The sequence below is a fragment of the Dromaius novaehollandiae genome, chromosome 1 (genome assembly GCF_036370855.1).
Source record: "Dromaius novaehollandiae isolate bDroNov1 chromosome 1, bDroNov1.hap1, whole genome shotgun sequence".
Classification (NCBI taxonomy): domain Eukaryota; kingdom Metazoa; phylum Chordata; class Aves; order Casuariiformes; family Dromaiidae; genus Dromaius; species Dromaius novaehollandiae.
This window is the reverse complement of record NC_088098.1, coordinates 110,261,186-110,274,466: the sequence shown is the minus strand read 5'-3', so window position 1 is coordinate 110,274,466 and position 13,281 is coordinate 110,261,186. Positions and strand designations below refer to the sequence as shown.

Genomic DNA, 13,281 nt, shown 5'->3' with positions numbered 1-13,281 from the left:
CAATCCTAGTCTTCAAACAAACCAGACTGTTGCCATTTAGAAGGCCTTAGAAACTCGAGGTGAAATTTTCATCATGAAGAAGATGGTGGCAAACTTCCCATTAAGTGTCCTAGCACCCAAATTTTATACTCAGTTCTGGTGTTGCCAGTGTGGAGCTATATCCCCCACTGCAGCGAGCAGCAGGGCCCTGTGGGCAGGCCCCAGCCCCAGCAACATGGCCATGGGGCTGCCCCAGCTTCTTAATGCCCAACCTGGCCCAGCCCCACAGCGATACCAGTGCTGGGGCTGCCCTGGGCCAGCCCCACTCCGCTCCCTCACAGGGGGCAGCGGGACAGGGCCAGGGTAGGGAGGCCCTGCCCTGCTGCCACAGGGAGACCCCTGCCCTGGCAGCCCCCACTGCGAGAGTGAGTGCCAGGGCTGCACCCACAGGAGCAATTTCAGAATTCATTGAGGTTTCTCCTGACTGGCCTGCAAAAGTGCCAGATGTGGTTGTGAGCTGTAGCACTGCTCACAAAACTGTGTTTAAGTATCTGATCATGGTTACTTGATAACTGGAATTTCCAATAAAGATCTCAAGACTTACCCGTAATTCATGAAATGATAAACGATCTCTTTGCAAACTGGAAGGCAGCTGTACACCTGAAAGAAATATAGTGCATCAAAACAATGATAAAGGACTAATGCAGTAAACTATCTGAGTTTCTGAATTTCACTCAGTTAATTTGAAATTAACCCCATTTCAGAGAAATGGTTAAAGCTATATCCCACAGCTATAAAAAATCCTTCTGAAAAAGCAAAACCATTTTGTTTCAAATTGTGATCAATATTAACAAGTTAACAACTTGAAGGGCATTACCATATATCAGTAGATTAAACAACAAAAAAATTCCAGTACCACAACCCAGAGTGCCTGATCTCTCGTTTGCCAGATTCAGCCCATCCAAACAATTCACTAGCACATGGCATGCTCTCAGGCCCTGTTTTTCTAAAGGCTACAACACACAAAGGCAGGGAGCAGGCCACAAATAAAGTAAATTGTTTTACTCCACCATCATTTTCTTTCTTGCAAGCCTTACAGCACCTTATCATGTTACCAAACTTGGGGGCAATCACTTGCTGGCTGCACATTCAACCATGTGCTAAGCAATGCATGCAAATAGTCAAATGATTTTATAACTTTTTGCAGCATGAAGATACATCAGGATCCAAAGTACATATTAATTTTGATAGATGGACAGCTTATTCACCATATCTTCACTTAGTAATAATTCTAGGAGTTGCACAAGCTGATTGAGCTAAAAGAAGAACAATGATTCATAGAAAAATTGGGGCTGGAAAGGACCCCTGCAGATCATCTAGTCAAGCCTCTTGCTCTAGTGAGGACTTCAGAAAGCCAGATCAGGTTGCTCAGGGCCTTGTCCAGCTCCGTTCTGAGTATCCCCAAGGAAGGAGAACCCGCAAACTCTCTTGGTGACCTCTCGCAGTGCTTGACCACCCCAATGATGAGAAAGAATTTCCTACTACCTAACTGGAATTTGCTGTGCTGCAACTTGCGACCATTGCCTTTTCTCCTTCTATCAAGCACCTCCAAAAAGAGTCCAGCTCCATCCTCTCCACAATCCCAACGTGGGCAGTGGATACAGGACCCTACAGTTGGGTTCCCCCCAACTTCTCCAGGTTTACCAAGTCCAGATCCCTTAGCCATCTCCTTGGATGTCGCACGCTACAGCCCACTAACCATCTGAGTGGCCCTTCCTCCTTTGTTATTCTGGGGAGCTAGAACTGGACACAGTACTGCAGTGCCGAGTACAGGGGACAAAGAAAAACAACTAGAGTAAATACAGTAGAACATAGGAATGTAGAAATGTTAAGAATAGTTTTGAAAAGCATATACATAACTAAGCTTTATTTATAATATCACTAAACTATGTTAACCTAAACTGGCAACCAACTTCTTTTTCTTAGACTGCATTCTAACACCTAAAAATTCTTTTTTTCTCTTTGTAGACCAGTTTGAATTTCTGTTTCTTTGTGTGCACAAAACCAGTATGTTTGTTCTCATTTATACTAACATCTGAACAGATTACTCACAGCAAACACAAAGTCATGTTTAGAAGTAGAATTTATTCTGAAAAGTATTAATCTATAACCACATTTTTAACAGAGTAAATATAATACCAGAGGAAATTAGATATGGCAGAAGCACAATTCTGTTTAGCTTATGCAGTAAGCAATCCTCTGATCTGTTGTCTACAGGTCTCATACAGTGTGTTCCTTTCCTTGCTATGAAGTTTTCCAGCAAATGGGGTAAGTTTCTAAACAGTTGTTACTTCCATCAAAAGCACTGGATTTTTAAACAAGGAACGTTTTAGTTTCTGGAAGTTCAATTAGTATTAATTACAAGTTTAAAGAAGCACCACAACAACATATTCACATTGATAGTATAGGCATATCTACAGCATAATTACTGTCACTTCAATAAGTGCAGCCATGCATACACATACCCTCCTAGGATCAAAGTGGTGAAATACCAAGTTAAGTCTCCTGCCATTAGAGGCAACTGTGTTGCACATTCCCTTTCATAAACGTATCATTTTCTACCTTGAAAACAATTAAAAGTGTGTGGGAGGGGATGCAGAAATATCAAAAACCAACCACCCTGTTAGAAGGCTTTTCTGGAACACTACTGCCTTGACGGCTAGAAACCTTTTTCTAACTTTCAGTCTCATTTTCCCCCATTGCTCCTGTCCCAGCACTGTTCTTCAGCCTAAATAATATTCTCATTCCCCAGTGCTTATAATGCTCCCTTCTCCCCAATGTAAGAATCCACGTCTTTTCTCTTGGCCTTTACTTTATTAAACAGAAGTCAAGTTTTTAGTCTCCTCACAATAATCTCTCTCTTCTCCCTACTCATCTTAGTAGCCTTTCTCTATGTTTATTCCAAATAAGTTGATGCTTCCTACCCCGAGGTGCTCCGAATGCTAGACAGTATTCCTAGTGAGGTTGTTGCAATGCCTCACATAAAGGCATTAATTATTTTATTTCACTACCTGAACAGTCTAACTTGATACATTTTAAAATGACATAAACCTGTTTTTATGGACATTGGTGTGTCAGTCATTTTGGATGAAATTCATTTTACCTAGTTTTAAGCAGCACCTTTGAGCTAGTCACCGTAGGCTGATTAAGATGGAGACATCTATACTGGATCAGCTGAGCAGCTTATTTTGTGATTTATCAATATTATCAGCTCCTTCACTTCCTTTTTAAAATCACAAGATATCAGCTAATAGCAGAAGTAATCAGACCCATCAACATAATTTTGTTTTGTACTTCAGGCTTCCATCTTTTCTCTGTTCCTCCCAGCCTCAAAGTTGTGAAGTTTTCCCTTATCTTTTCTGAATTAACAGTCCTTTTGGACTGCATACTGAAAACAGATCTTCTAGTTACTGGGGTTTTTAAAGGTAGACTAGAGTTAGCACAATTTCCCCACAAAAGTCAAGTGCTTATGTAATGATTTGACAAGATTACATTTTGACAATTGATACTCCCGACTAGAACATGAGAAAGAGCAATGGTTATCTTAAGAAATCTGGCTGCGGTAACATTCAGAAGTGAAAACGAGGTACCAAGTTTTGATCAAATTCCCACTTCATAAATACAAGGATGTAGAAATAGAGAGGTAAACAGGATGGTAGCAAAAAAATGGAGATGAGAAATTGGATCTTACTTTTTAGTGATCCATCTATATAAAAATCTCCTTAGCTAGTACAAACACACATTCCTATCAGCATCATCTCCTAGGGAACAACTACAGAACTTTGCTTTATGAAGAAAAAGTTGAAATCAGAAGGAAATCAGTATTCTCTCCCACACCCCTAGACAAGTCAATGCTATTACAATACCACATGAACTCACAGTTGATTAATACTTAAAAATTGACTACTGCTGAATCTTAAGAATCTACAAGAAATCCCTCAAAATATGATGTGCGTATGTATATATAAAATATATATATATTTTTAATATATATACTTTTTGGTGTGTGGGGCTGTGTGTGTGTGTGTGTGTGTGTGTGTGTGTGTGTGAAAAATATGTAACTACCATATCAGTGTTGCTTTGCTTTGTGAGGGAAGTAGTAGCATGGATAAAAAGGTTTATCCCAGAAGCTTTGTAGTATCTAACAGGCAAGGCTAAATATCTCAGGAGTTCTGGTTTTGGCCAATATTTACTCATGACAGTGTTCTTCACATTTCACTAATCCTGTCTGCATGCAAGCGTTTAAACAATACTTCATGTGACATCAGTATTTGGACAAAACTCTGGCTGTCTGGGAATAAAACAAGGGGATGTCTGGGGAAAGTTTTCATCCAAACTATCATGCTCAGTATGAACTCTTTCACAGAGTATTTGGAAAATCTTTGAAGACACAATCACGCATAACTAAAACCGAGTTATTTAGCATAGCAGAAGCCATTCTGTGTAATTTTCATCTACTTAGTGCTTGGACATCAAGATTCAGGAAGGTCTCAGAAACGCAAACACCAAAAAACTTTGTTTCCAGCACCACACTACTAAAAGGATTAACTGACAGATAATTCAGGCTCAAAGATGAATTCAGGGACAAAAGGACTATAAACAGATACTGAAGAGAACAGGCAATGATGTCACCTTTGAAATCCCTAACCAAAAAACTGAGAATGCCGAGGGAGTACGAGGGAATTGGACCACAGAAAGCAGACAGGCACCCATGTGCACTCCTCCCTAAATTGCATGTCCTCTTGCCACTATCACAGCAAAACGATCAGCACAGATGGACTATTAGTCTGGCCCACAAAAGCAAAGCATCTCTTATGTTCTTGAACTACCTTGTCCTATGAATAAAAGAAGGGCAGATTTGAGTATCACCTTGGCAAAACTCAGATTTCAGTAAAGATGGGTATTCATTCTATTTCATGAATCACAGTAACATGGGGTAAAAGATCTTTGTTTAAAATGAGGACTCAAACACTTCAGCTTGAAAATGAGATCATCTAAAAGTCAGAACTATTAAGTGAAGGAATACTATTAAGGTTGTCGTATAGCACTCATTCAAACCTGAAATCCCAGTCACAGCAGGATCAAAGGTATTTTAGTTCACAGAAATATGAAAGATTTCTTTCACAATCTAATTTCAGTTTTTTTTTAAATGTCAAACTACCAGTCATCATGTCCCTCATAAACCAAAAATCATCCAACTTTCTATTCTCTAGAAAAATTCTATTTTCTTAGGCCAGAGCTCTCATAAACATGTCCTTGATGGTGGCATTTGTTAAGGATATGCTGACCTTTTCAAAGTTCTCTGTTTTCAAATGACTGTTTCAGTTTTGCATTCTGCTACGTATTCTTTCACACGCTGCTAAACACAAACTCTGCATGCTTGCCCTAGTTTGCAAGGTTCTTTATTCATGAGCGTACAAGTATTACAAGGGTTTTTTTAGAATTCTTTCTTAACAGTAATGTAAAACTTCCAGAGCTCTTCAACAGATACAAACATAGGGGAAATTTCTGCCCCAAACACTGAAACAGGATGTCATAATTTTATCAGAGGAATATCTGTAAATAAAATCACCAACATTTATTCTGAGAACTCCTTCTTCCATGAATATCTCTTTGAAAGAAATCAAATAAGAAAAAAAAAAAGAAAAGAAAAAAATACAAAAAAAGCAGTCACTCCCCAGGCCACTCAAACCAGCTGTAGCTCAGAATCATTCTGGTCCCTCCTAAGTCCTGTTTAGTTTCTCATGAAGTCATTATGTAGTGTAGAAGAAGCAGCAAATGGTGAGTAGAAGCCACATTTTGCATGAGAAGGATCACTGTGATGCTCTTCTGAAAACATCAGAAAAGCAAAAGCAAACCAGAACCATTTTTAGAAAAAAAAATAAAATCTCTCAATTAGAGTGATGTATCTTCTGGTTGTTTCACATGACCTTGTGAAACATTCAAAAACCAGCTCTAAGCAGGAATCATTTTTGCCATGGGATCATACCAGAAAGATTGTGACAAGAATGAAGCCCTTCTTGCTGTTGTTCTGCATCTGTCTGTTAAAAAGCTAAAAGAAACACTGTGTTATTTTGGCTTAATATTATTTCAGGTATGCTAAAACTTCTGCAGACAGAACATAAGCATTAAAAGGACTTCTGCTAATCAATATCGGAGAGTCAGAAAATGACAGTATGATATGAACACATACTTCAGATACTCCTAGTATCAGACTGACTTCCATTACAAGGACAAAACTATGCAGGTGAGTGAGAAAATATGTCTTTCTGGTCATTTGACTCAAGAGTTCTTGAATCTTCAACCTGTTATTCATATGAAAGCATTTAGAAGGAGACTAGAATAAGGAACAAGGACTTCAGTAGACTTTGAGGCTTTCTGTCTGCATTGGTGGTGATTATAGACCAAGGAGGACATTCAAGAGCAAGAGAGATTTCATGTATTTTGTATATTAATCTGAAGTTCATGCAGTTAAACTTTCCCAAGTTTAGAATAAAGCAAATCCACACACAGTATCTAAAGTAGATAATCATAACTGTTACTAGTTTAACTCAACTATTAGGTACCTTGGTTCTGAGGGGAAAAGGCTAGAAACTGTAACATACTACTAAAAGGCAATCAACATAGTTTTAGTCTTTGATGATTCTCTGCTAAATGGGGTTCTCCAAGTCCTTGCTCTCAAGAACTCCACAGTTGAGCTTGAATATGCTCTGTCATTAAGGAAATGTAGAAAAGGATGATCCTGGAGAAGCAAACAAAAGGATTTTTGGTGAGGATTAAAGTTGGCTCCACATTTAGGAACCTTGAATGAAAAAAGTGAGCTTTTCATTTGAATTTCAGGTCACTAATAATTCCTCTTGTATCACCAGACAGGCTAAAATGGGGACTTCGGGTTTTTGCTACCTTTTCTTTATCCAGTCGATTCTTAGGAGATGCAACATGATAAACTCCTGTCCTTGAAATGATGACTTACGGCATTGCTGGATATCATAATAAAGTGCCAGTGTACAAATTGCTTAAAGATGGTACAAAACTGTGGAACTCTCATCTTCATTGAAGAAGAGGAGCATGGTCTCTTCAGGTTTTTTTCTTCGTTTCAGTTCAGTATGCTATGATACACCTGTTACTTTTTTGGAAGAGGCTTACATGAGTGACTCAAATTGAGAGAGCTTTGGTGAAATAAACAAGTCTGTTCTAAAACCTTTTTCTTAACTGCCCAAGTTTTCATAGGCCAGATGTTCCACATTGGTTCACATATCTTAACAGATCTCCATAATTCTTTGTCCTTCTGCAGGGAGCATAGGTGGGGGTGAGGAAATATGAAGGGGAGAAAGGGTGGATGAACCATTTTCTGGTAGGATTGGTACCTTTCCTAACTCCACTGAGATATTCAGCCTAAAATTCCTCTAAAATAAACTGATGAACAATGAACCTTGTCTACAGCATACCATGTTAAGTCTTTGTCCACCTCTTGTGTGGGAACAAAGGGGTTATTTCTGCAGACAACAAGGGAGGTCGGCATGAATTACACTGAATATGGAGGAAACTGCATCAGATAATCCTTGCTATGCAAATCACAGAATTCACAACATCAAGGAGGCATCTCCAGTACACACAAAAAAGCCCTCCTTTTCTCTGTTCTCAGAACGAGTGATGCACACCCCTTGTTTAGAGAATCTGAATTGGCTTCTATTTCAGAGCAGAGTTTAGAAGACAGTGTTACTTCCTGAGGCCTTTAAAGCCTTGGTATTCAAGAAGGGGAATAAGTTTAGATGACCCCTCATCTAAGTGAATCCCCTCAAAGGGGAAAAATAAAGGGAAGTATCAGTGTAATAGTCATCATTAGCTTTAACAGAGTAAAATGCCTCCAACTGGCAGCCTGAACTTTATCTTGAATAAAATCTTTTCTTGAATAAAGTTCACTAGGTGCAAAGTTGGCATGTCACTCAAGCAACAGCCCAAGATAACTCAATGATTTTTTAGCACTTCAGTGTCAACAACACAAAGAGAATCAAAGGTGTATGAGCTTCCGAGCAACACATCAACATATGGCAAAACCCACCCCACAACAATAGAAATAAACTTACAGGTTTCACAATCATATTTTCATTGCTAATAGAGATGCACTTTTTCTATTCAACACCAAGACTTGTATGTCTTTCATTGCAGTGCTCTATCTTCAGCTCTTTATAGGAGACGACTAATTATTCCAAGAAATGATCGTGAATATAATTAAGATCAGATCCTCCCCTTGGTACACTGTACAGACTGCTGTGAATCTAGAGATGACTTTTTTTTTATCAATTACATTAAAACGAACAAGAGGGATGCCTTTTTTTTTTTTTTTTTTTTTAAAAAAAAAAGTCTTCCTTCCAGGAGCAAATCTCTCTTCTCTTTTTTTTTTTTTTTTTTTTGGATTGAAACTCTTCAGGTTATTTGCATGAGAATAAGTTATTGCTGCAGTTGCATTGTTGAACTTCAAACCGTATTTCAATACCAAATACAACAGAACTGTATTCTGCACTGTTTATGCTACACATGTAAGACTGAGTACTTAATCTTTTAATTTATTGCTGAAGATAACAGACACAAAAATTAAGAGAATCTCACGTAGTCTAAATAAAGCTTAAGGCATGACGCTTCTGCACGTTGCCTGAATTTCTACACTGCAGACATTATATGAACATGTTTGTCATCATTAACATGCATCCATAGTTCATCAGGATACCAAAATGTCATATTGCGTGTAAAAGCCTTCACAAAAGACTGGCAAATAGATTTTTCTCTTAAGCTAATGGGAGCAGTTAATGGACCTTCTGGAGAAAAGGTACAATTTGCAATTATGTCAAAGACAATCTGAAAATTGAATTAATATGCAGGATATAAATTACCCAATGAATCCAGATCATGAGCATTTTAAGGTAATGTGCTTTCTACTTTTGCTATTAATATTTAATTGTTTATATTGCATATGGATATTGTCCCATGCATTTTCATTATTTTCTTGGTTAATTCTGATTTGGATAGCCCAAAGACTTTTTTAAAAAATGTCTAGCACTATTTAGAGATAACTTACATTTGCTTCTCTTTTACAATTTTATTTCAAATAAGCAGCCCCCAGTCCAAAGTTAAATCAAACCATTCTATAGCTTGTCAGAACTTCAGAATACACCCTGAGAAACTACATGACTTGATACACTCATAAATATTAATTACTTTTATAGCCTAGCAATACAAATTCTACCAAGTACCACAGAACACTTTAGTTATTAAACAACAGCAAAAATAATTATGGAAATGAGGGAAGTAATTATTAACGTGACTGAAACTTCAAGCTCTGTCCAGCAGTTCTCCAGATTTTTGGCTCCCTTCAATTTTAACAAGAATATGTGGAATAAAATTAATCTTGTACTAATAATAAGTATACAAACACTGTAACTGGCAATAAAATTGAACAACATAAGGCACACAACAGAAGCCTAAAACAGTCCTAAAACAACATTTTTAACTGTAAAATTCTACCAAACAAAATAATTCACCAAAATTTCCAAACTACCCCAAACAGTTAAAATTCCACACAATAGATTTAATAAGCACAATTAATAAAACAGGTACATATGTTAGATCAAATAGACTATGCATTTTAATTTTTCCAGAGGAAATACAATACACTGCAGTTTAAGAAGTAACAAAGCAAAAAGAAACAAAGTACAAACATAATGATTCTCAAAGGTTAATGGTTACACCACTGGTTCAAATCCTCTGATCACATTTCCGCCACCTATAGCCTGCAGATAATTTTTCTCCCCGAGAAAGGTAAGACTGTTACCACTTTTTTATCGTATTGCCTAGGAGCGAAGCTCCCCAAAATGAGTGTTGGGGAGTGAGGAAAAAAGAAAAATAACTGGCAAAACATTCGAACAAAAAAGTTTTTGCAGAAAGACAGAAATTCATTACTTTCATGCTCTGTCAGACTTATAATAATATGCACTTAGAAAGAAAAGCAAAATCTTATTTTAAATGGCATTTGCTAAAGCTATGCTAACAAAAGGATTTGTGGCCCTGTCACGAAAAAACATTGACCCTTGACCTTTTTTCAGTTTAGAGAAGGAGCACAGCCAGAATCTTGTGTATCAAACGAATGTTTGTTTTGTACAAACATTCTCCCAATTCATTTTGTTTGCGGCAAAAGCAAAAAAAAAAAAAAACAAAACCCCCACCCCAAAAAAACAGAACGGGGGGAAAAAAGAACACAAATGAAAGGCTCAAATCGGAAACAGTGCAAGCCGGCTTCTAAACAGTCATGTGACTTTTTTTTGCTAACAGCCATGTGTGCGCGTATCATTTTACTCTGAAATAACTATGCGGATTTCAGCTCAACCTGCCTTTGCTTATAATGCATGACATAGCCTGTGAGGGAGCCTGAGAACCGTCCCTCTTCAAAAGCAAGGTTCCCATAGTTGGCCTGTAACCATGGAAGCAGATGCCTTTTTTGCTTACCCCTGCTTACCTCTTTGCAGCCACGAGCTGCTCCCTATTGTTAAAAGGGGTACGCCTTGATTTTTCTTCATCGTGACCGAACTTGCCTCTTCTTCAAAGGGCACGATGCTGCAGGTCATTGGTCTAGACTGTTTGCACGGTCCAGAGAACAGCCTTGATGTAACCCTTGCTCCGTCTGTGCCACACCACCAGCCGTGCGACTGCAGACTGTAGGGGGACATCGGAGATCTGTATTTGAAAAGAAGTCCGTCCGATTTTGCCATTGTGCCTTTTCAGTCATCGATCGAATGAATATCGAACCTTCTGTCGTTGCATGTGTGAAATAGATAGCTTAGCAAGCACTTTTGTGCCCAAACCTGTGCATTGGGCCAAACTGTTTTCCTTTATTCACAAGTTGTTGGGTTTTGTAATATAGCAGTTTCTTAGGTACTTTAATGAACTGTGTCATAATGTTAGACCAGCCTCTCAACAGACAGTTTCTTTGCTGTAATCTGCTTGTTTTCACACTTTTTTTTTTATTTTTATTTTTAAAAGGTGCTTTCGCTTTCAGTCGTTCCCACTTGAACATTAGTCCTCCCGAAAGTGTGAGGGAGGCTGGATTTGGATCAGTATGCACACCCCAGCATCGGGGAGCTCATTTCAAAATGAAACACCGACTGGAGGTTTGCTACTGTAGGGCTTAAAAAAATAACATGAGGGAAAAAAAGTGAATTTAGAAAGCCTCCAAGGTAAATTCAAAAATAAAAAATCCAGCAAATATGGGGCAATCTTGTAAAAATACAAATAAAGCAGAAATTGGTAAGGAAAGACAGGTATTAGAAAAGCTAAAACAACCTCACAGAGGTGGCTAAAAACCTAAGAGGATCCCATCTCCTTTCTTCCCTCAACACACTGAGACAGTAATTTTGGAAAATTAACATCTGATAATATGGGAACTCTAAAATACTTCTTACTCCTCCGTACCATGGTACAAGTATTTTCATTCTTCAGTGGCCAGCTATACGTGTATTAAGATGTATTTAATTAAAAATATGCTCGAACCATACCAAAAATTATGAAAATTATGCTAAACCAATAAGAAAATGTAGCTTAAATGTTCAGCCAGAGAGCTCAACAAAACTCTAAGAATTTCGGGGGGGGGGGGGAGGGGGAAGAAAAAAATGCTCTAATACCTTAGAATAAAAGACAGAAATGTAGTTAGCGTGTAAAATGATATACTCCTGAAATCAAGTGGAAAGCAAGTTTTTACTCTTCTTTTAATAGAATGGCAAACTCTCTGACCACTGACTGTCAAAAAACAATAACCTAGTGACAGCCATCAGCACCTACTCATTGTAAAATATGCCTGCCTCTACTCTGGTCTAATAAAATTCGAATCGCATCAAAAAGGGCTTATATATTCTTCAGGGTGTTGCTTACCCAGCGTTGTCTGTATATGACATCAGTATATATATTTTTGAGATACCACTGTCTCATACTTCAAGGCATACCTATTTTCTCTAATTGCCACAGGCAAAGGGGAGGTGCACTAAAGAATAAAGAAGGTTATTGTGACAGATGAAACATAATTCACGAGTACTCTTTTCATCCAGCCTTAAGTAGCAGAGGATTACTCCGAGCTGAATTTTGGGGGAGTATGTATGATCTGATTTAATAATATCAGGACAGGCCACAAGCTGAAAGGCAATGTAAACCAATTACGCTTTTGCTGAATGTTTAGGGGGTTCTGTTACTGGCTTCCCCCCCCCCCCCCCTTTTCTGGAAGTAGAAGAAATGTTAACGTGAAGAGGGTCTGAAGAAACGTGGGGAAAAGTAAGAGATGCCGAGAAATAAAAGTTGGGATTTTCTGGAATGGATCATAATAAACGATTATTCTCTATTTCCGCTTCATGACACTTAAATGAAATAAGATCATGCCATTTCTACAGTAAATATGCGCTGCGAAAGTAGGTAAATTAATTTTGATACACTTATTGAACTTGTATTGCTTCAGAGAGATTCTTCTAAAAATGCTGTATGTTATCAAGTTTAGATGTAGATAAGTGTGCCAGTAAAATAACTTTCTGCTGAACGTGTGTGCACTGCTTTTTTGAGTCACTGTTTTAATATTTAAACAGTAAATAGGTAAGCTTGCATGTGTATTTTACACGTTTGTTTCCTTAAGATGTGCTTTTGAAAAGACCTGCTTAGTATAATTTGCTGTATTACATTTTGAAAGGATTTCTTTTTACTGTTTCAATTTTTATATACAAATATTTTTATATAATCTAAAACTGCATTCAGAATATCTGGTCATGTGTAGACAGATGAGCTGCAGAAAGTGTTAAGTCACCTGGCAAAAGGAGTAAACAGTAGCTCACTTTGTTTACGGCTAATGTGTTAGTTTAGATTACTGACTTTTTTTTTTAGCAATAAGTAACTTCTTTAAAAAAATCCATTTTAATACAAGTCTTAATAAACTAAACATTGATCTTCTCAAAGAATATTATTAAGAATTCTGTAAGATTTAGTATGCAAAATAAATCCATCTTTAAATACAGCTTCTAAATGTGTTTTTCAGGTGTTTACCTAATTTGGCTTGAAAATGACAGACCAAAAAATATATATATATATATATATATATATATATATATATAAATATATATATATATCAAACCACAAGAGTTTTGTTTTCATATATTTTGTACTTTTTATTACACAAAGATTGCTTAGCAGTTGGAGATAATAAAACTATGTTCCCAC

General features: G+C 37.5%; 1 long non-coding RNA gene across 1 annotated transcript; it reads left to right on the top strand.

Moving 5' to 3' along the window:
- Positions 1–9,778: 9,778 nt before the first annotated feature.
- On the top strand, positions 9,779–13,078 carry LOC135330362 (uncharacterized). Its single transcript, XR_010392336.1, has 2 exons — positions 9,779–9,855; positions 10,639–13,078. It is a non-coding gene; the product is annotated as an uncharacterized LOC135330362 (long non-coding RNA).
- The last annotated feature ends 203 nt before the right edge of the window (positions 13,079–13,281 follow it).